This window comes from Miscanthus floridulus, chromosome 19, assembly GCF_019320115.1.
Source record: "Miscanthus floridulus cultivar M001 chromosome 19, ASM1932011v1, whole genome shotgun sequence".
In the NCBI taxonomy this organism is placed as follows: domain Eukaryota; kingdom Viridiplantae; phylum Streptophyta; class Magnoliopsida; order Poales; family Poaceae; genus Miscanthus; species Miscanthus floridulus.
Window position 1 is genome coordinate 83,471,716 of NC_089598.1, and position 20,784 is coordinate 83,492,499.

Sequence of the window (20,784 nt, forward strand, 5' to 3'; positions counted from 1 at the left end):
ATTTCAGCTTGAGTGAATGGGTACGCCAATGCATGCATCATGAAAACAGAATCTTGCTTAAACTAAACTTCCCCCACACGTATAATTTTGGTTAGTGAATTAATCTAACAACTAGAAAGAATGCTTTGTCTAAAAACATTATCATTTCTATAAGTCCCTTGTTCCTAATCTAGAGAGTTGTCCCTAATGGTTGGTTGGTATCTGTTTATAGATGAACCTAAGGTCGGGTCATGGGAGCACAAGTGCTGGGTTGGGCCATGGTCTTGGTGAAGGCGGGTGAAAGTGGTCATGGCAATGAGAATACAACGAGGAGAGCCACGAGGCCCCACTTCTAGCTCCTGCTCCTCCGCCACCACCACCTCCGATGACCCATGCGGAGATGATGGAGGAGATGTTGGCTGCTCAGCATGAGTCAGCCCGTCCCTTGGAGGAGCTAGCCTAGGCGATTGGTGGCTTCACCCGTGGGGGCTATAGAGGCAATGGAGAGAGCAGGGGTGGTGCTCGCTGTCCCAAGGGGCCCTGTTCTTACTAGGATTTCTTGAAGATGCACCCACCCATGTTCACGCCAACTGCTGAGCCTCTAGATGTAGAGCATTGGCTTCGTATTCTAGAGCAGAAGTTTTAGCTGCTCACTGTGACTGAAGAACAGAAGGTGCGCTTTGTAGCACAACAGTTGTCGGGTTCTGCCATTGCATGGTGGGACACATTCAATGCCATGCAGCCAGTGGATCATCGTGTGACTTGGCAAGAGTTTACCACCGCTTTTAGAGAGTAGTACATTCCTGCTGGTGTGCTGAACAGGAAGTTGATGGAGTTCCTGGACCTAAAGCATGGGAGCATGTCTGTGATGGACTATGTGAACAAGTTCAACCATTTGACACAGTATGTTGGGACCCACGTCAATACTAATGAGAAGAAGATGGATCATTTCTATCATGACCTCTCTTGCAGTCTGTAGAAGGAGCTGTACACAGGGGACTATTAGACTTTTGGTGCTATGATGAATGCTGCTATTGCCATGGAAGGACTTCAGCATGACTCTCAGGCTGAGTGGAAGTGATGAGGACATCGCCACGCTGGACACACTGACGCCATGGTCTTCTCCAAGTTGCAATTCGTTCCCAACTCAGCTGCCACGTCACCCTCGGATTCAGCAGACACGTCGTCACTGTTTCGGTCATAACTTCCTCATACGACATCGAAACGGGCCGTTCTTGGATGCGTTGGAAAGGGGACGACGACGCTGTCGTTTTGGATCTGGTCCCAGCTACAGAAGGTCCGTGGATCATTCTGTGTGACCATGGCAAGGTGCTGTGTCACCTATTTGGGCCAACTTGGCCATGTATCGTGTCGGGCCTTAAGCCCAAGTTGTGGGCGCCCAACCCCTGGCCGTCCCCAACCCTAGGTCGAGTCTTAGACTATAAACACAGCCGCCGCCGCTACTACTCAATTGGGTTTTGTTTAGAGTTTAGTTTTCCATTGAGAAACTGAATCGTTCATTGTAACTGTGGTGACAAATCCTTTTACAGTGATCCAGGGCCCCCGTTCTTGATCTTCTCCACTGTGTCGATTAGTCCTTTGGAACCGAGTTCTTGAACCCTCTATTGATATTCGCGACATTCATATTTGCAATTTCAGATTGCGTGTTTTACCTTCTTGCTTGTGCTCTTCGATTCGCTTGCAGGAAAAGCCTTCTTGGTGAGGTCAATCAAGTTGTGCTTGGTTGATAACCAACGGAGCAGTGGTGTAACGGTTGCAGGGTTCGAATCGCGTCTGATTTGAAGCTGGATCGCCAACGTCGAGATCTCCACAAATCGAACTTACCGGCTACCTCTTGGAAGATCGGGCCTGTTCTCATCAATTGGTATCAGATATTTCAGGTTTACGGCGAGCTATAATCTCGTTTGCCTTAGATTCATATTTGTTCATTACCTAGAGTCCACAAAAAGCCCAAAAATATTTCAATTTCCGCTGTCCTATCGCCCTTTGTGCCTTTGCAATTTCGTTTCAGATTCATATTGTTGAGTTTGTGTCCGTGGTCGAGTCTTGTTGCTGGTTTAGGATTGTGTTCGTGGTCGTAGTTCAATCGCCCGTTGCTGTGATTTTGTTTTCCACCGCTATCCCATCCACCGTTCCCACACAACAAGTCGAAGCCACCACATTACTCGACTTGCCCCGCTAGCCGCCTTGTGTAACTTCTCGCCGCCGCGCAAACCCTAGATAGGTTGCCAGCCGCTCTTATTTTGCCTGCATCGCAGCCCTCCTTACATCATCAGGAGAATACCTACTGCTATGATCGGTGTTAGAGTTTAGGGACGTTTTGCCCTAACTGCCGCCGCCGTGTTGTGCCTCCCGGCAAACATACCTTGAGATACCTTCGGTAAAACAGGCATAACTTTTCGCTCGTTTATCAGAAAAATCTGAAATTTTTTGTGCAGCTTCTTGACACCATTTGGACTCGACCCAAACTCGGCTTCGCCCTATTTGGTTTCATCAAAATTGCCAAAAAAATTCGGGAAAATAAAGAAAAAAAATTGTCAAAGTTTTTGCACGCTTTTCAGAGAACGTGCTGAATTTCTGTAGACCACATCCCACCTCAGTTGTAGGTGCCAATTTTTGTGGTTGCATCTTTTGTGATCCTTGTTCAGAGAAAAGTATAAAAAAATAGTAAGAATTTTTTTTTTGTTTCCTACTAGTGCCTTTTGGAAAAATCCGGGGAAAAATTCAGGAAAAAGGCGAAATCCGGGCTATTTGCTTGTTCCGTGAGTTCTTTCGATCGTCCTTTGTTTTCACCTTGTTGCGCTACGTCTCGTCACGTCTTAGCCAGCACCTGTGACTTGTACTTTGGATCCAGATTGAACAATCGTTACTCTGCACTCGTTAATTGCTAATCCTTGCTGTCATATTGTGTGCCTACCCATAGCTCCACATATTCTTCTGTCAGCACAGGTTCATCTTGCAACTGTTACCCACGCTCGACAACAGATTGCTTCGCCACTTTGGTTTTGCTCCTGTTTGGCGTTGGTAAGAATACAGGCAAGACGGTGGTAAGCCGCTTGTGATTTTGCATTCCACTTTCACCACCACCACTTGTTTCCTTTTAGTTGATAGGGATAATACTTTGGTGTTGTCTTTTTCTATCTTCTAACCATGGCAGGAACTCCGACGGACTTCAATGAGTGCGTGTCCAAGGGCGAGCTTGCAACATTCATGATTGAACAACGCAATCTTATGACCGAGCTGACGCGCAACGTGAACAATCTGGTCACCCGCATTGAACAGCTTGAGCAACGCCCTCCGCCTTATCGTGCTGATGATGAAGATGCGGATGCTTTTGGTGATGAAGATGCGTATGCTGACGGTGGTGCCCGTCGCCGCCTCAACTTCAATCGTCGCGGCATGGGAGGTAATAATCATGGTAATAATGATCCTTTTGCTAAAATTAAATTTAGTCTACCTCCTTTTGCTGGTAATGTTGACCCAGAGGCATATTTAGATTGGGAGCTTGCTGTTCAACAAAAATTTGATTCTCATAATGTTCCTCCTAAGCATAGAGTTAGACTTGCTACTAGTGAGTTTACTAATTTTGCTTTGTTCTGGTGGAGTGATCTTTGCAATGCTAATAATGCTGCTGCTGTGCCTCAAACTTGGAATGTTTTAAAGCAACGTATGAAATCTCGTTTTGTTCCTCCTTATTACCAACGTGATTTACGTTTGAAACTACAAACTTTAAAACAAGGTGATAAAGGAGTGGAAGCATACTATCAAGAATTGCTTATTGGCTTAGCACGTTGTGGTATAAATGAAGATGATGATGATGCTAGTGCTAGATTTTTTGGTGGTTTAAACCATGATATACAGAACATACTTGATTACAAAGAATGGCGCAATTTTTCCCAATTGTATCATCTTGCTATTAAGGCAGAACGAGAAGTACAGGGACGCAAACAACACCAGCCTTTCAGGTCTAACAATGGGAGGAATTTTCAGCAGCGTTCCGAGCCGGAGACGCCCAAGCTTCCTGTTGCACCACAGCCATCTACACCTCCATTTTCTTCCGAGGTACGTAAATTGTCTAATGTGCAGTTTCCACAGCTGAAGAAAGGTGGAACTCCGGGTGCTTCTACTAGCTTCTCCTCGTCTAGCTCTAAAATCATTTGCCACCGATGCAAAGGCATGGGACATGTCATGAAGGAGTGCCCCAGTCGTCGTGCTTTCATTGCTACCGAGGATGGATATGTAAGTGCTAGTGATGTTGAAGATGATTTAGCCCTTGCTGCTAACATTGATGCAGATCCCACCGAGGGCGATCAAGACAAGGAGACCATCACCATTGACTCCATGGCTGCTGCCGCGGACTACCCTAGCCTTCTTGTGCAGCGTGTGTTGAGTACACATGTGGGTCATGAAGAAGAGATGAAGATCCAACGCCACAATTTGTTCCACATGTATCTCATTGTGCAGGGTTGTCGTGTTCTCACTATCATTGATAGCGGGAGTTGCAACAACTTGGTGAGTTCAGATTTGGTTGACAAGCTTGGCTTGACCACACGACAACATTCGTATCCATATAAACTTCAATGGTTCAATAATAGTGGTAAGACTAAGGTAACTAAATCAGCACGCATTAGCTTTTTCACAGGCTCTTATCATGATACTGCTGATTTTGATGTTGTCCCTATGCAAGCTTGTTCCATTTTGTTAGGTCGCCCATGGGAATTTGATAATGATGCTTTACACCATGGTAGAACTAATACATACACTATCATACATAAGGACAAGAAAATTACATTGCTGCCTTTGTCTCCTACGGATATTATTAAACATGCTAATGAGATAAAAAATAAACCTCCAACAGACATTGCTAAAAATAATGGGATTAAGTTAAAAGGAGGTGCTTTTCTTGCTACAACTCCTGCTACTGCTGAGTTATGTGATAATCCTGATGCACCATGTTATACTATGTTTTGTCAACCTTTTATGTCTGGTGCATTGCCTGCTGTCACTAACCTTTTGCAGGAGTTCACTGATGATGGGATGGAGTCGAGGACGACTCCAATTCTACAAGGAGGGGATGATGAGGACATCGCCAAGATGGAGTCGAGGACGACTCCAATTCGAGAAGGGGAGGATGATGAGGACATCGCCACGCTGGACACACTGACGCCATGGTCTTCTCCAAGTTGCAATTCGTTCCCAACTCAGCTGCCACGTCACCCTCGGATTCAGCAGACACGTCGTCACTGTTTTGGTCATAACTTCCTCATACGACATCGAAACGGGCCGTTCTTGGATGCGTTGGAAAGGGGACGACGACGCCGTCGTTTTGGATCTGGTCCCAGCTACAGAAGGTCCGTGGATCATTCTGTGTGACCATGGCAAGGTGCTGTGTCACCTATTTGGGCCAACTTGGCCATGTATCGTGTCGGGCCTTAAGCCCAAGTTGTGGGCGCCCAACCCCTGGCCGTCCCCAACCCTAGGTTGAGTCTTAGACTATAAACACAGCCGCCGCCGCTGCTACTCAATTGGGTTTTGTTTAGAGTTTAGTTTTCCATTGAGAAACTGAATCGTTCATTGTAACTGTGGTGACAAATCCTTTTACAGTGATCCAGGGCCCCCGTTCTTGATCTTCTCCACTGTGTCGATTAGTCCTTTGGAACCGAGTTCTTGAACCCTCTATTGATATTCGTGACATTCATATTTGCAATTTCAGATTGCGTGTTTTACCTTCTTGCTTGTGCTCTTCGATTCGCTTGCAGGAAAAGCCTTCTTGGCGAGGTCAATCAAGTTGTGCTTGGTTGATAACCAACGGAGCAGTGGTGTAACGGTTGCAGGGTTCGAATCACGTCTGATTTGAAGCCGGATCGCCAACGTCGAGATCTCCACAAATCGAACTTACTGGCTACCTCTCGGAAGATTGGGCCTGTTCTCATCAGGAAGCGCAAGCGAGTGATTACTAAAACTTCTAGTCACCCCAAGGCTTAGAAGGTACAGGTTGTTAGGTGGGTACCCTATTAGTCTCTGTGTGGACAGTCATTCCGTCAGCCTCAGAAGACTTACTAGGCACCTCCCACTCAGTACCATGCACCTACTTAGCAGGTGCAACAACAGCCTTAGGGATAGTAGGTTCCGCCTCGTTAGGGGCAGGGGAACAAGCCAAGTGCTTGTTTCAAGTTGGTAAGGAAGGCCACTATGCTCGTTAGTGTCCACAGAACTAGCCTGCGCAGTCTTCCCAACCTTCAGCCAACTCCCGTCTGGTCAAGAGGATGATTATCAAGAAGAAGGTGTCCATAAGCCGCTCTGGACAAGTCAACTACATTGAGGCTGAGGAGATTTTGTAGAATGAACCTAGGATGGTTAGTATGTTTACCATTGATTCCTACCCAGCATATGTGTTGTTTGATTCTGGTGCATCACATTCATTCATGGGCATGGGGTTTACACAGAGGCACAATATATCTCTTATGGCTATTCCTATTGCTTATAGAATCAGTGTTCCGGGTGCGCAGTTGTGCATTAATACTTGAACGGACATAGTTGGATTAGTGCTAGCCACTCACACTTATCACCTCTAGTTCATGGTGCTGCCTAGGCAAGGCATAGATGCAATTCTAGGCATGAACTGGTTGCGAGTTTATGGGGTAGTCTTGGACCTTAAGCAGAGAGTTGTTGAGTTATGGTTTCCTTTTTCTGAGGATAGGATGTCTCTTCTTATGCCCTTAGATCTAGCCTTACCAGTTGCTGCTCATGTTGAAGCATATCCTGATCTAGCCTCTATTCCTATGGTTTGGGAGTTTCTAGATGTCTTCCCTGAAGATCTACCTACGTTGCCACCGGATAGGGATATGGAGTTTTCCATTGAGTTAGAACCTAGCACTGCTCCTATATCATGGTGTCCCTACCACATGGCTCCTAAAGAACTAGCTGAAATGAAGAAGTAGTTAGAGGAATTATTAGAGAATGGATTTATCTATCCTAGTTCTTCACCATGGGGTTGTCTAGCTATTTTTGTGAAGAAGAAAGACGGTACTCTATGGATGTGTGTGGATTACTGCCCTTTCAATACGGTAACCATTAAGAACAAGTATTCTTTGTCTCGTATTGATACTTTGTTCGATCAGTTGGCTGGTGCCAAGGTGTTTTCAAAGATTGATCTTCGTTCTGGGTATCATCAAATTAAGATCCGGCCACAAGATATACAAAGACAACTTTCTCTACTAGGTATGGGCTGTATGAATACCTAGTCATGTCCTTTGGTCTCACTAATGCTCCTGCATTCTTCATGTATCTCATGAATTCAGTCTTTATGCCAAAGTTGGATAAGTTTGTACTGGTGTTCTTTGATGATATTTTGATATACTCCAAGAACAAGGAAGAGCATGCCCAACATCTTTGGATAGTACTAACTGGATTAAGGGAACACAAGCTGTATGCCAAATTCAGCAAGTGTGAGTTTTGGTTAGATCGAGTGCAGTTTTTGGGACATGTTCTGACACCTGAAGGTATCTCTGTAGACCCAAGCAAGGTGCAAGATGTGTTAAATTGGAAGTCTCCCAAGTCAGTGCATCAGATCCATCAGTTCCTTGGTCTTGCTGGTTATTATCGGTGCTTCATTCCTAGCTTCTCCATAATAGCTCAACCAATGGCCAAGTTGCTCTAGAAAGATGTCAAATTTGTATGGAGTCTGGCTTATGAAGAAGCTTTTCAAGCCCTGAAGGAATTTCTTACCTCTGCTCCTGTTCTTGCCCAACCAGATATTGACAAGCCATTTGATGTGTATTGTGATGCCTCAAGGACTGGATTGGGATGCGTGCTTATGTAGGATGGACGTGTGATAGCTTATGCTTCATGCTAGCTGAAAAAGCACGAGGTGAATTATCCCACCCATGATTTAGAGCTGGCTGCTATGGTGCACACTCTAAAAATTTGGAGGCATTATTTGTTGCGAAATAAAGTGTATATTTGTATGAATCACAAGAGCTTCAAATATATTTTCACTCAGTCTGAGATGAACATGAGGCAACAAAGATGGTTGGATCTAATCAAGGATTATAATTTACAGGTTCATTACCATCCTAGAAAAGCTAATGTGGTAGCTGATGTTTTGAGCTAGAAGTCATATCAAGTTGAAGAAGCACCCTTGTTTCTCAACCATGCTGAGGTGGTAGCTCATATTGCTCTAGTCTCGGATTTACTTGAGCAAATTATTATAGAGCAAAGGTAAGATGTTTCAAAAATTCTGCATATCAAGAAGTTAATTGCTAAAGGGCGTGGTCCTCATTTCAGTGTTGATGATCAAGGTGTAGTGAAGTTCAAGAACCGATTGGTTGTTCCGTCAAGTGAGGAGCTTAGAAGAAAGATTTTGGATGAAGCTCACAATTCCAAGTTATCCATTCACCTAGGAAGTAACAAGATGTACCATGATTTGCACCACTTGTATTAGTGGTCAAATATGAAGCAGGATATCACCAAGTACATCTAGGAATGTGACACTTGTTGAAGAGTTAAGGCAGACCATATGCATACACCAAGATTTTTGTAGCCCTTGCCTATCCTTGTTTGGAAATGGGAGGATATTTCCATGGACTTTGTTGTGGGTTTACCCTGCACGTCCAAGGGGTATGACTCTATTTGGGTCACTATGGACCATCTCACTAAGTCCGCTCATTTTCTCCTGGTAGATACCAGATATTCAGCCAAGAAGTATGCCAAGTTGTATTTTGACCGGATTGTGATCCTGCATGGAGTTCCTCTTACTATCGTCTTTGATAGAGGGTCAGTCTTTGTCTCTTGTTTTTGGGAGCAGCTCCAGGAATGTCTTGGTACTGGTCTCCTCAGAAGTTCAGCTTATCATCCGTAAACTGAGGGCCAAACAGAAAGGGTAAATTAGGTACTTGAGGATATGTTGAGAGCTTGTGCCATTTCTTTTCCTGAAAAGTGGGACAAATGCTTGACTCTAGCTGAGTTTTCTTATAACAATAGTTATCAAGAAAGCATTCAAATGGCACCATTCGAGGCTTTGTATGGCAAGAAATGTAGAACACCTCTTAACTAGGTTGAAGTGGGAGACCGTGGTTATTTTGGACCTGATTTTGTCAAGGAAGTTCGAGAGCAAGTTAGCATTATTTAGATCCATTAGAAGGCAGCTCAAAGTCATCAGAAAACTTATGCGGACAAGCGAAGAAGGCCCTTGCAAATTGAAGTTGGAGACCATGTGTATTTAAAGGCATCTCTCATGAGAGGTGTGCATCGATTTGGTGTTCGTGGGAAGCTAGCCCCTCACTATGTTGGACCTTACAAAATTTTGGCCCGGTGTGGTTCTGCTGCCTATCGTATCTAGGTCCCAGATATTTTGTCAGGTGTGCATAATATCTTCCATGTTTCCCAAATAAAGAAATGTTTGCGGGTCCGCGATGAAGCTATGAAAATTGAAGGACTTCCCCTCTAGCCCAACTTGTCTTATATTGAGCATCCTGTCAAGATCTTAGATGAAAAAGAAAGAGTGACTAGAAACAATATGGTGAAGTTTTATAAAGTTCTGTGGCAAAATCACTCGGAGGATGAAGCAACATGGGAGCAAGAAAGCTATATCTTGAAGCATTATCCCCACCTTCTATCTAGTTCACCGAGGTAATTGTTTAAATCAGAATTTATTTCTTATCTCTTTTTCCACACTAGGCACATGAAATCTTGGGATGAGATTTTTGTTTAAGGAGGGTAGATTTGTAACACCCTCGGTGTTATACCATAAATCATTTACTAAAACATGTCATTAACATCATGTTTATGTGTTAGTGAATGTGATCAACTAAAATGCAAAACAAAAGTTGAGTCGATAGTCATGTTATATCACTTAGTGTTTAAAACCAATTTTTATTAAGCAAAAATGCTATAGAACATGTATGTGATACTTAAATAAAGTTTGAAGTACAAACTTTGTAGATGATAGTGAAATACTTGTGGTCAAAAAATGATATTACTAGCTAATATTTCCACTAGCTTAGAAATCGCAAATGGAAATCAAATTTGGCCCAAAAACTTAGAAATTTTCAAGTCTGTCGACAATTAGACATTGCTATGTTTGGCAATTTATTGTGAGAGATTGGGTTAAGGAGTGGTGTAATGTTATAGCTCGATTTGGTAGTCTCATGTGCCATCTTGTGCATGGTGAAGATGGTTTAGGTTTAGGAGCAACCGTTTGGTCGTGATGAATGCATTAAAATTCATGCGCGTCACTGTCTTGGGCTGGTTGGCCATGATCACCATGCTCGGGCACTCAGTGTCGCCACGTTGGTCGCACATGTGCATGCGCATGCTGCCATGCATGGATGGCTATGGCCGCCTCTGGCCTGGCCATGGCTCGGTTGCCGTAGGCCCCATCACACGAAGCCGCCGCTGCTTCCGCCTGCTCCATCCCACGCTGCGCTGCCGTCGCATCCGCCACTGCTACCTCGCATCACGACGCTGCCAATGCCATCGTGTCACTCTAGTATGTGCACTGCATCGCACTGCCCCTCCTTGGCCTGGTTGGGTGATGTCCGCACGTGGCCATGCACGTCGCCGTCGCTATGTCATTTATGACATTACGGCCACGCGGGCCACGCCGATCGGACGTGCACATGCCCATCGGCTAGCACCGGTGTGTGGGCCTCCTAGTCCCACCACTCACATCCCACCAAGGCAAGGATGAGCCGAGCCCACTGCCATGCTCCATTTCTCTCTTTCCCTCTTCTCTCTCTGCTCTCCATCGCCGTCGTGTTGCATCACGGTGAGGCTAGAGAGCGAGCACCTCTCATCAATTCCTCGTGCTTGCTTCTTTGCCTTCACATCCCCTCTCTAGCCAACCCCACCCACCTTGACTCACGTCACGCCGAGCTCCAATTTTGGAGCTTTGCCCACCGTCGTGCCGATAAGGCCTGCCACCACCCGTGTTGTGGCCAGTCTCCACCACTTCATCCCGCGCCAATTCCTCTGCACCACTAGCTCGCCTTGGCTCCCTCTTCATCATGCGCATGCTAGTCGCAGCTCTAGTGCTGCCTCCTTGCCAATGACGTAGTTGTGCCTTTGTGGTCCACCATTCACCTCATAGCACTCATGTGGCCAGCCTCGCTCAGGTTGTCTTCGGCCGAGCTGGCTTCTCGCTAAGGTCACTGGTGAGTTGTTGTTGCTCACCCACTACCCCTACCACCTTATTGTTGCTGCAGCTCACCTGAACACCATCTCCATTACCATAGGGTGCCTGCCGTCATGGAGAGGTCCTTCTACGGTGTCCTGGCTCGTGCAACCACCGCCCATTGTCTCGCGTCGAACCCTAGGTGAGCGTCGGCCTCGTAGATAGGTCAGCGTGGGTCCTATGTGGATGGCATAAGTGCCAGTGCCACCGCTCACCATGCCGAAGCACGCAGGGATGGTCTAGGGCCTTGTCGTTGTAAAGAGGAGAAGATCCGAGGGTTCTGTTGCAAAGTCGTTGTCTATAGAAATAGTACGTGTAGTGTTCGCGCTATTTTCTGATAAAGCGAGGGTGTTTTTGCAAGAGTGCCAGCACACGCGGGCTTCCTCACCACGGGCCAACTCCGCACGTGGGCCGCGCCTCGCCTATGGGCGCCGCACGCTTGTGTACAAGCACGTTGCGCCGCGTGGGCCGTGTTGGACCAAAATCAGTTTAGCTTTTTTGTGGAGAATAGAAATAGCTTTTCATTTGTATTTCTAAGCTGAACTTTGGTAAATCATATAAAATCATGTAGGTATCCAAAAATTGTGCAACCAATTTTGTTGAGTTTCTAAAATTATGCTCTATCTGTTAGTGTATTTAGTTCATTTATTTGCTTGTTGATACCAGTAGCTATTAAATCATTTGAGAGTGCTTAATATGATTAGGTTAAATATTGTAGGAATTTTTGTGGTAGATTGGTGATAGCAAAAACCCTAAAATTTTTATAGTAGGTTCATTATATTGCTATGTGCTCACTGTAATTTTTGTAGCTTTAGAATAGACTTAACATAAGGGTAGTTAAATGCTCTTTGTTTCAAATATACATTAAATCATTAGTAGAAATAGAGATATATCCTTCATTTGTAAAGCTTGGTGTTTGTTAGTTGAACCCAACACTTTACTTGACGAAGATGATAGTTAGCTTAGTATTTTAGTCAGTAGAGCTAGTTTAGTAGTTTACCATGTGTATTCTTATTTGAAGAGTTGATGTTGCCGAAATGCTAAGTGTTACATCATCATCGCATGTATGTAGAGAATGAGTTGGTGGAGATCGTGACCATTGGAGATCATGAGTTCGAGGAGGTGATCAAGGAGTACAAGGAGGAGATCCTCATGTAGGAGGAGGTCCTAGAGCCACCACTAACTGACTATGCTGACACCCCGCCTGCCCAAGGCAAGCCCCGGTGCATAACCCTTATTTTGAATGATCAATGTATATATATATGTGATGTGCATTTAAGTTACAGGATTTATATTGAAACTACATGCATAGATATACCTACCTATGAGTCCTACTAGCTTAGGTCGAGTAGCTATGATGCTTAGGTTTTTCGGTAATGTGAGTAACGTATCGTTGCTCATAATAGGTGATTATTATTATCACTCTCTTGATAAAATGGTGAAAGGAAATGGAGATCAGGTAGGGATATGGTACGAGTATTGGTGGGTGTAAGAGGTTGTGTCCTATGGCCAACGTGGCATAGCTTGGTTACACTGTTTTCCATGTTCATGTCGGTTAAGGACCGGCCGTTGCATTGGATTCTAGTCAGGTCACAGACTTATTATCCTGAGCACGTACTTGTTTATGGGAGCAGGGAAGACTCACTGCTCTCTTGTCGTGGGTTCTAGCTCTTTCTAGACTAACTAACTGGAGGTGGGGATGGTGGAGGTCTAAGCACCACACTGAGTCCAGGACTCAGGTGTGGGGGCTTGGAGTCCAAGTTTGGACGAGGACGTGGACCCCTTGATACAAGATGAACGGGGAGATCTCCGAGAACTAGTCTGCTAGCGCATGGGAGACTTTAAGACTCCTCCATAGTACCCAAACACGGGGGTTACAAGAGATGGATAGGGCTATCACTACCTACCACCTACCCCTCAATCGGGGGGCACTGTCATATCCGAAGGTTCCTGTGTACATGAGCACCACACCCATGTACAAAGAAAGTACCCATATCCCCCTAGGACTCTGACCCTACGAATCGACAAGCAAGAATATGGGCAAACCTAAAGGAACAACAAACCGTCACATCAACCCTAGCTCTACTTCTACCCATACAAGTCATATGAATGATTAAGCATAAAGTTGAACATGTTAATATCATAACACACAAACTATATGCTAGTTCATATATCATGATTATAACAAGACAACTATACTCTAGTTCATATGCAGTACTATATAAATGATATGAGAGCAAGACTTTGAAGAACTCTTCATAGTATTCATACCAAGATTTCTCTCTTTTCTTCTAAGGAGCCAAGCCCTCCTTGATAGCTTTGCTAGCTCACAAACTACTACTAAAAGCTAAAACACTACAAGTGTAGGGTAGTGAGGTGTGTAGCTCCAAATGATGTGTGTGTTGAAGGTGAGCTCCACCCCTTTCTTTTATAGTCAAGTGTGGTCCGTTTGGCACCAACAAAATAGTATTCTTCCATAATTCAAATAAATTGTCATTTAATTCACCCTTTATCTTGATCCCTATGGGGCGTATAGCTTTTCCAAGTTCTTAGGCGGTTGCAAGATAGAATAGTTATAACAGAATCACCAATCATTCATTCCTTGATCAACCATCTATCTAGAGGTTTTATGAGTTTTTGCAAAACAAATGTAAGTTCCTCAAATGATTCTCTCGATCACTAAATATGTATGAAACCTCACCAAAGGCATTTGAAATTTTGCCTTCTTTTTTTTCATATCCTACCACTAAGGCTTTTGAGTGGAGTTTTGGGTAGGTATGACAGTGGGGCATACTTGCATCACTTATTTTGCTAAGTAAAAAACCGGACCTCAAGGAGATGCAAGTCATACACTTTGATCAAGACGTGTAAGTATGTGAAATTTTTATAAAGTCCTATTTCTAAATATTTTTGGTACTCCTTGAATCATGAATCTCTCTCTTTTCGATGAATGCCTTTTTATTCGAATGTATGGGTTATCTTTATTTCTTTCTTCTCTTTTTCTTTTCTTTTCTTCATGCTCTTTGGCATGCATTTTTTTTCTCTCATGCCTTTTGGCATGGATATTTTTTTTCTTTTCTTCTTTTTTAGCAAAGCCCATACTATTCTTTTTTTTGGCATATGAAAATTTTTGAGAGAGAGACTCATGATAAATGAATGGAGTAATTTATTTGGTGGACGGAAAAAGCATGTTTTTGCATAACTCTCAGTGTAAGAGTCAACAATTTATTTGTGGGTGTACGTTTGTCTTGATCATGGGTGCATGACGAGAATCTCAACAAGGGTCACAATAATTTGACAAAGCTCAATGCTCAAACAAGTAGGCTATGACTAAGGTTTGAATTTGAATATCATGTCATATGGTCTTGGTATGTATTCATAATCATTGAGTAACTTTAGATTTTAGCATTTTAAAAATGAAATCTCCTGATGTCAAGTTTCTCTTAGAACAAAGTCAAAGTAAATTCCATTTGTACCATCTCATAACTCGGAACAACTTAGAAAAGAAGCATGCATTTGCAACCCATAAGTTTTTAAGTTTTAGGATGAGACATTTTTAGCCAACAAAGTTAAATATTGGAGAATACTAAGTTATAACCTAGGCACAGATAAATTATAGATAGAGCAACTATTCATCATTTCAACTTAGGAGAAACGAAACATTCCTTAAACACATACGAGAGTGGAATTCATATTTTAGGTATTTGTATCATATTTTATTTTTTGAAATTTTTTATTTTTTCAGATTTTTTATTTGCTAATAAATAAATAAATGCAGAAAATAAATGTGAAAATTAAAAATACGATAAATATATAAGGTACCTCTGCGGGGGTCCTCCCCCAAACGAGCTCTAGGCCAATGCTGTGACGAGTTGCTTGGTGATGACTCCTAGGTAGCTTTATTGTATATGGTTTTATTTATACTTTTTGTTTACCCTACCCATGTCTATACTTTGTGGTTTTGGTTCAATGATCAAATTTAAACTTCACATTTACATTTGATCAAGGTAGGCTCATCAACCTAAGCACCGTGCTTAATTTGAAAAGCCTATGAAAGCATGATTGATTACTAACCATACTTCAAACCAAAATATACTTGTATGGAACAATGTGAGTTTTATTCCAGATATATGAAGGGTGAACTAATTGTTTTTATTTTTAGCATAATTTAAGGCATAATCTATAGTTTCATTATATAGGAATTCTAAGCAAATTATAATTGTAAAGGATAACTACCGATTTACCTTCGGCAAGGGCTCACCATTTAAAGTTCAATGAGCCAGACTCTTCTCCCTTCATTTCTTGCTTGAGGATGGTACATCCATGCCTAGAGGAGTAGACACGGATGATTGCACCTTCTTCGGTCTCCACACCATTTTGTTTGACTTGGGTGGTGTGGAGGTGGACTTCAAAGCTTCTTCTTTTTGTTTCCACACCTTTTTGTCCTTTTTGGGTGGTGTGGGAACAACCTTTGGAGTTTCTTCTTTTTGTTTTAGGCTATTCTTTTTTCTGCTCTGGCCTCTTTTTATTTTGTTTATTTTTCTTGACGAGGCTGTCCACTAGTTGAGGTTATATCTCAACCTCCTTTATACCTTGTGGGTTCAGCCCGTACTTGATACAGATCATGGAGCATTGCTCCTGCCTGGGCCAAATGTCAAACTTCTCTTCTTTGCTATTGATGTTGAAGCAGATTTCTCTGGCTCCAACATCAATCTTTGCTCCCGCGGTGCTGAGGAATGGTCACCCCAGGATGAGGGGCGATTGTTTCGTAGTTTCTGGCACCACGAAATCAACTAGGACGAAGTATCCTTGGATTTTCACCGGGATATCTTCAGCAATCATAGCTGGATAGCAGACCATGGAATCAGCTAGCTAGAGCATCATTGGCATAGGTGCGATGTGGGTGAAGTTCAACTTATCAAAGACGGTCTTGGGCATAATGCTTACGCTTGCCCCAAGATCGCACAAGGCATGATCAAACTGTTGGGTGCCAATGGAGCACGTGATTGTGGGGCACCCAGTGTCCTTCTTGTTTTCTGATAGACGGTTGAGTATAGCAGCGCTACACTCTTCCGTCAGCTTTACGACCTACGTGGATGGCAAAGGTCATTTGTTGTTGATGAGGTCTTTGATGTATTTTGCGTAGGAAGGTACATGTAAGACGTCCATAGTGGGATGCTCACATGTATCTTCTCTATCATCTCCGCAAAATGAGTGAATTGCTCATCCATGACCTGCTTTCTTTTCCTTGTTGGAAACGCCAAGTAGCTTGTATCAACAAAGTCTTATGGTGCTTTTTTCTCATCTTCTTCTTGATCTTTTGTGTTTTTGTTGATGGTGAAGGTCCTTCTTCCTGTTGCCCTTGCTTTTTTCCTGCTTTATTGTTAGGATTTGGTGGATCATGAGTGGACTTACCACCCCTCGTGGTCATCGCATTAACTTTTTCAAGAGAATTCCCGGGTTTCCCTAGGATCTTCCCTTCATTATTAATAGGAATAGCAGCAGCAATTTGAGCTAATTTTGTTTCTATCATTTTATTAAAGCTCATTTGATTTTGAACAGAGGAAGATAAATTTTTGAATTTTGAATTAATGTTTTCTATCATTTTATCATTATACATTAACTTTAGTGATACTTTTGTTAATTTTTGCTTGACCTAAAACTAGGTCTTTCAAGGAAGGTTGATTTGAATTGTAATTTGAGTTGAGGTTTGAATTACCTCATTGTGTGCGGTACTGATTGTTCCACGCAATATTATTACCTTCTCAGAACCCATTGTTGATATATGTGGTATCTTCACAGGTCTCAAGGAAGTTGTTCCCTGAGTGTTCGACTTCTCCATAGACTTCGCAAGTCATTTGTGAGTCTGTGGCCTGAATGGTGGCCTTCATAGCTTCCTTCTCGTGGGCCCTTTCATTCAGTATTGGAAGTAACAAATCAATTTTTGCGGCAAGCATATCTGCCTCCTTCAAGGTATGCATGCCTTTTTGTTGCTTGCGCTCCTCTCCCTAGCTCTGATTGGCCACCATTTTCTCGATGAGAGCCGTGGCATTGTTGATGGTGAGGGAGAGAAACGCTTCTCTAGTAGCGACATCCACATGCCCCTTCGATATGGGCGTAAGCCCCTCGTAGAAGTTCTAGAGCACGAGCCAATTTTCCATTCCATGGTGCGGGCAGGCCTGGATGTAATCCTACAGCCTCTCTCATGCCTTAGGGATGGATTCTAGTGAAGTTTGCTAGAAGTTTGAAATTTCCCCCCTCAGGGCATTGGTTTTGCCCATGGGGAAAAATTTCGTGAGGAATGTCACGGAACATTTGTCCCACGTACTAATAGCATTCTTCTCCTTATAAAACCATTGTTTCTCCTTCCCTGCAAGGGAGAAGGGAAACAGACGGAGCCTTGTGCTTGCTGGTGCGACGTCTTTGATGACGATGGTGTCGCACAGCTCTAGGAAATGTTGCAAGTGTGCACTTGCGTCCTTGCATGGCAAACCACAGAATTGGTTCGTCTACACCATCATGATTAGGCCAGTGTGTAGCTCAAAGTTTCTAGCTCCTATGTTGACAGCGGGCCAACGTGAAAGTTGGCAACAGCGGGGGTGGAGTAGTCACAGAGTATCTTGGCCAACGGTAGTAGTAGATGGTACGGTGGTGAATGGTTCACTTGCCAGCGGAGTAGCGGAGGAAGAAGCAGTACAGGACCTATTCTTCCTTAGGAGCGCCTCCGGATTATCGATGTAGTTTTTCGATAGGACGAAACCACTCATACACTATAATGTTTTCATCACCAATAGGAAGAAAACAAGCAGAATTAGCCTACACAAACTATGACTACCATTATATGCATGTGCTCATGATCATGTCTACTAGATTCTTTAACCTATGCCCTCCCCGATAATGGTGCAAGAAATGCTTGTTGGTATTTCTTAGCGCAATCACCAAGTGTGGAGGTTTTAAGTCCATCCTTGGCAATGGCGCCAGAAATGCATGTTGGTATTTCTTAACACCATCACTAAGATTGAGTTAACCTTAGTGACGCCACCAAGAAACACCAACTACGATACTTCTTAACGATTATAGAAAATATCCGCAAGCGCACGGATCTATTGTTGTAGTATTTCATCTGAAAGTATTTAGGGTATCATTATTTATATTTCCCAAAGGAGGGCAAGGTATAAGAGTCTAGCATGAGCATGAACAAGATTACATACTTACATAGTGGACCATAGTTCAAGATAGGGGTTCAAGGATAGTGGACACACATCTGGGCCAACCTCAAGGATAAAAGGAAAACAAAGAATAAAAGAATGTCCTACGTGGAGGCGGCATGTTCAAATATAGCCGTGCGAAGAACAAGTGATGATCATACAAGCTATATGACTAGAGTTAGAACTAACTATGAGATGAACGGGGAGATCTCTAGGAACTGGTCTGCCAGCGCATGGGATACTTTAAGATGCCTACACAGTACTCGAACATGGGGGATTGCAAGGGATGGACAAGGGTGTCACCACTTGCCGCCTACCCCTCAACCGGGGCACTGTCATATCTAAAGGTTCCTGTGCACCCGAGCACCACGCTCGTGTACAAGGAAACTAACCATATCCCCCCAGGACTTCGACCCTACGGATCGACAAGCAAGAATATGGGCAAACCCAAAGGAACGATGAACCATCACCTCAACCCTAGCTCTACTTCTACCCATACAAGTCTTATGAATGATTAAGCATAAAGTTGAACATGTTAAGATCATAACACACAAACTATATGCTAGTTCATATATCACGATTATAACAAGACAACTATACTCTAGTTCATATGCACTACTATATAAATGATATGAGAGCAAGACTTTGGAAGAACTCTTCATAGTATTCATACCAAGATTTCCCTCTTTTCTTCCAAGGACCCAAGCCCTCCTTGATAGCTTTGCTAGCTCACAAACTACTACTAAAAGCTAAAACACTACAAGAGTAGGGTAGTGAGGTGTGTAGCTCCAAATGATGTGTGTGTTGAAGGAGAGCTCCCCCCTTTCTTTTATAGTGGAGTGTGGTCGGTTTGGCACCAACAAAATAGGATATCAGCCAAAACTACCTATGCATGGAGGCATGCCACTGCTGGAGGAGGATGGGCCCAAGAGGCGGTGGCAAGGGTGTGGCCGCACCCAGGGTGCTCCTCACCCTGGTGGGACCGCCTCATGACAGTCTTTGCATGGTCGGTTCCTAGGTGGGTCTGGACCCTTCCCCCAGTGGTGCTTGACCTAGGTTGTTGCGTGAAGGTGGGCTTCTCCATTTCTCTCATTGCGCATTTCTACTTTACGCTTTCTGTGTTGCCCCTTTTGCTTGGTTTTCCACTTGTATTCGAATGTGTGTCCTGCAAACCATGTTTTCTCCAATAGAAGTAGAACTATGTCAATAGTAAAGGTATATGTGTCAAAAGATTATTTATTTCTCCCATTTTGGACATTAATTAGCGGTCGGATTTGATCGATAGTGACCACCAACAACTAACAAGGCTACTCAAGCCAAATTAGTTCCACAAGGGAGCTACTTCTATGTTATACAAGCAAAAAGGTAACTAGCAATATACACAAGCTAACTAATTACAAGAGCAACTACACAATCACAATATATGAAAAGTAAGTACAAGCTTGTGTAACGGGGATGCAAACCAACAGGAAGCAAGGATGACATAGTGATTTTTATCCTGAGGTTCATGTGCTTGCTAACACGCTAGTCCTCATTGTGTCGACCATTCACTTGGTGGTTCAGCGGCTAATTAACATCACCTACCAAGCCCACATGTTGACACGCTCTACCAGAGTTACTCTTCATGGCTCCTACGGGGCGAGCACAATACCCCCTCACAATCTCTTCTCTGGAGCACCGCACAATCTTCTTGCGTGCTTCATGATTGAGAACTCACCACCAAGCCATCTAGGAGGTGGCAACCTCCAAGAGTAATAAGCACCACCGGCTTGCAACTCGATCACCTAGTGCCACTCGATACAATCTCATAATGCAACACACTAGAATCACTCACTCACAATAGATTCACACTTCTCGCAAGCACAATTGAGTTAGAGGCTTCTCAAACCAAGCACACATAAGGGCAACACATCCCCAAGGTGCTCAACCTTAGCCAAGCCTGAGCTCCACCTCTATTTATAGCCCCAAGCCAAATAGAGTTGTTGGAGCAAAGTATCCCTTTTCTACGAGGGCACCGGACAGGGTGGTGCCTGGCACCAGACAAGGCGGTGCCCCTCTAATGGTCGAATTCCAATGGCTAATTTAAACTAGCTATTGAGCCCCGGGCACTAGACATAGGGCGCGGTGCACCGCCCTAGGGATGGTGGTGCACCCAACCAAGTTCCCCCCTCTCTAGAAAAAAGTGGCGGTGTTAGACCGCCATGGTCACCGGATAGTCCAGTGACCCTAATGTTGGGGACCAATACTAGGGTACTCGAAGAGGAGGTGCTAATAAACAATCAACATTGATTCATCCGAGCAGTCAAGAGCATGACTACAGCTCCAACCGATCCCCAGGTGTGCAAGCTCCGCCTCGCGCGGCCTCTGTGGGCGGACTCCGCCTCGCCCAACCTCTAGGGGCAG

General features: G+C 43.9%; 1 non-coding gene across 1 annotated transcript; it reads left to right on the top strand.

Annotated features, from left to right (window-relative positions):
* Positions 1-17,332: 17,332 nt before the first annotated feature.
* On the top strand, positions 17,333-17,439 carry LOC136530053 (small nucleolar RNA R71). Its single transcript, XR_010777561.1, has one exon. It is a non-coding gene; the product is annotated as a small nucleolar RNA R71 (small nucleolar RNA).
* Positions 17,440-20,784: the final 3,345 nt, after the last annotated feature.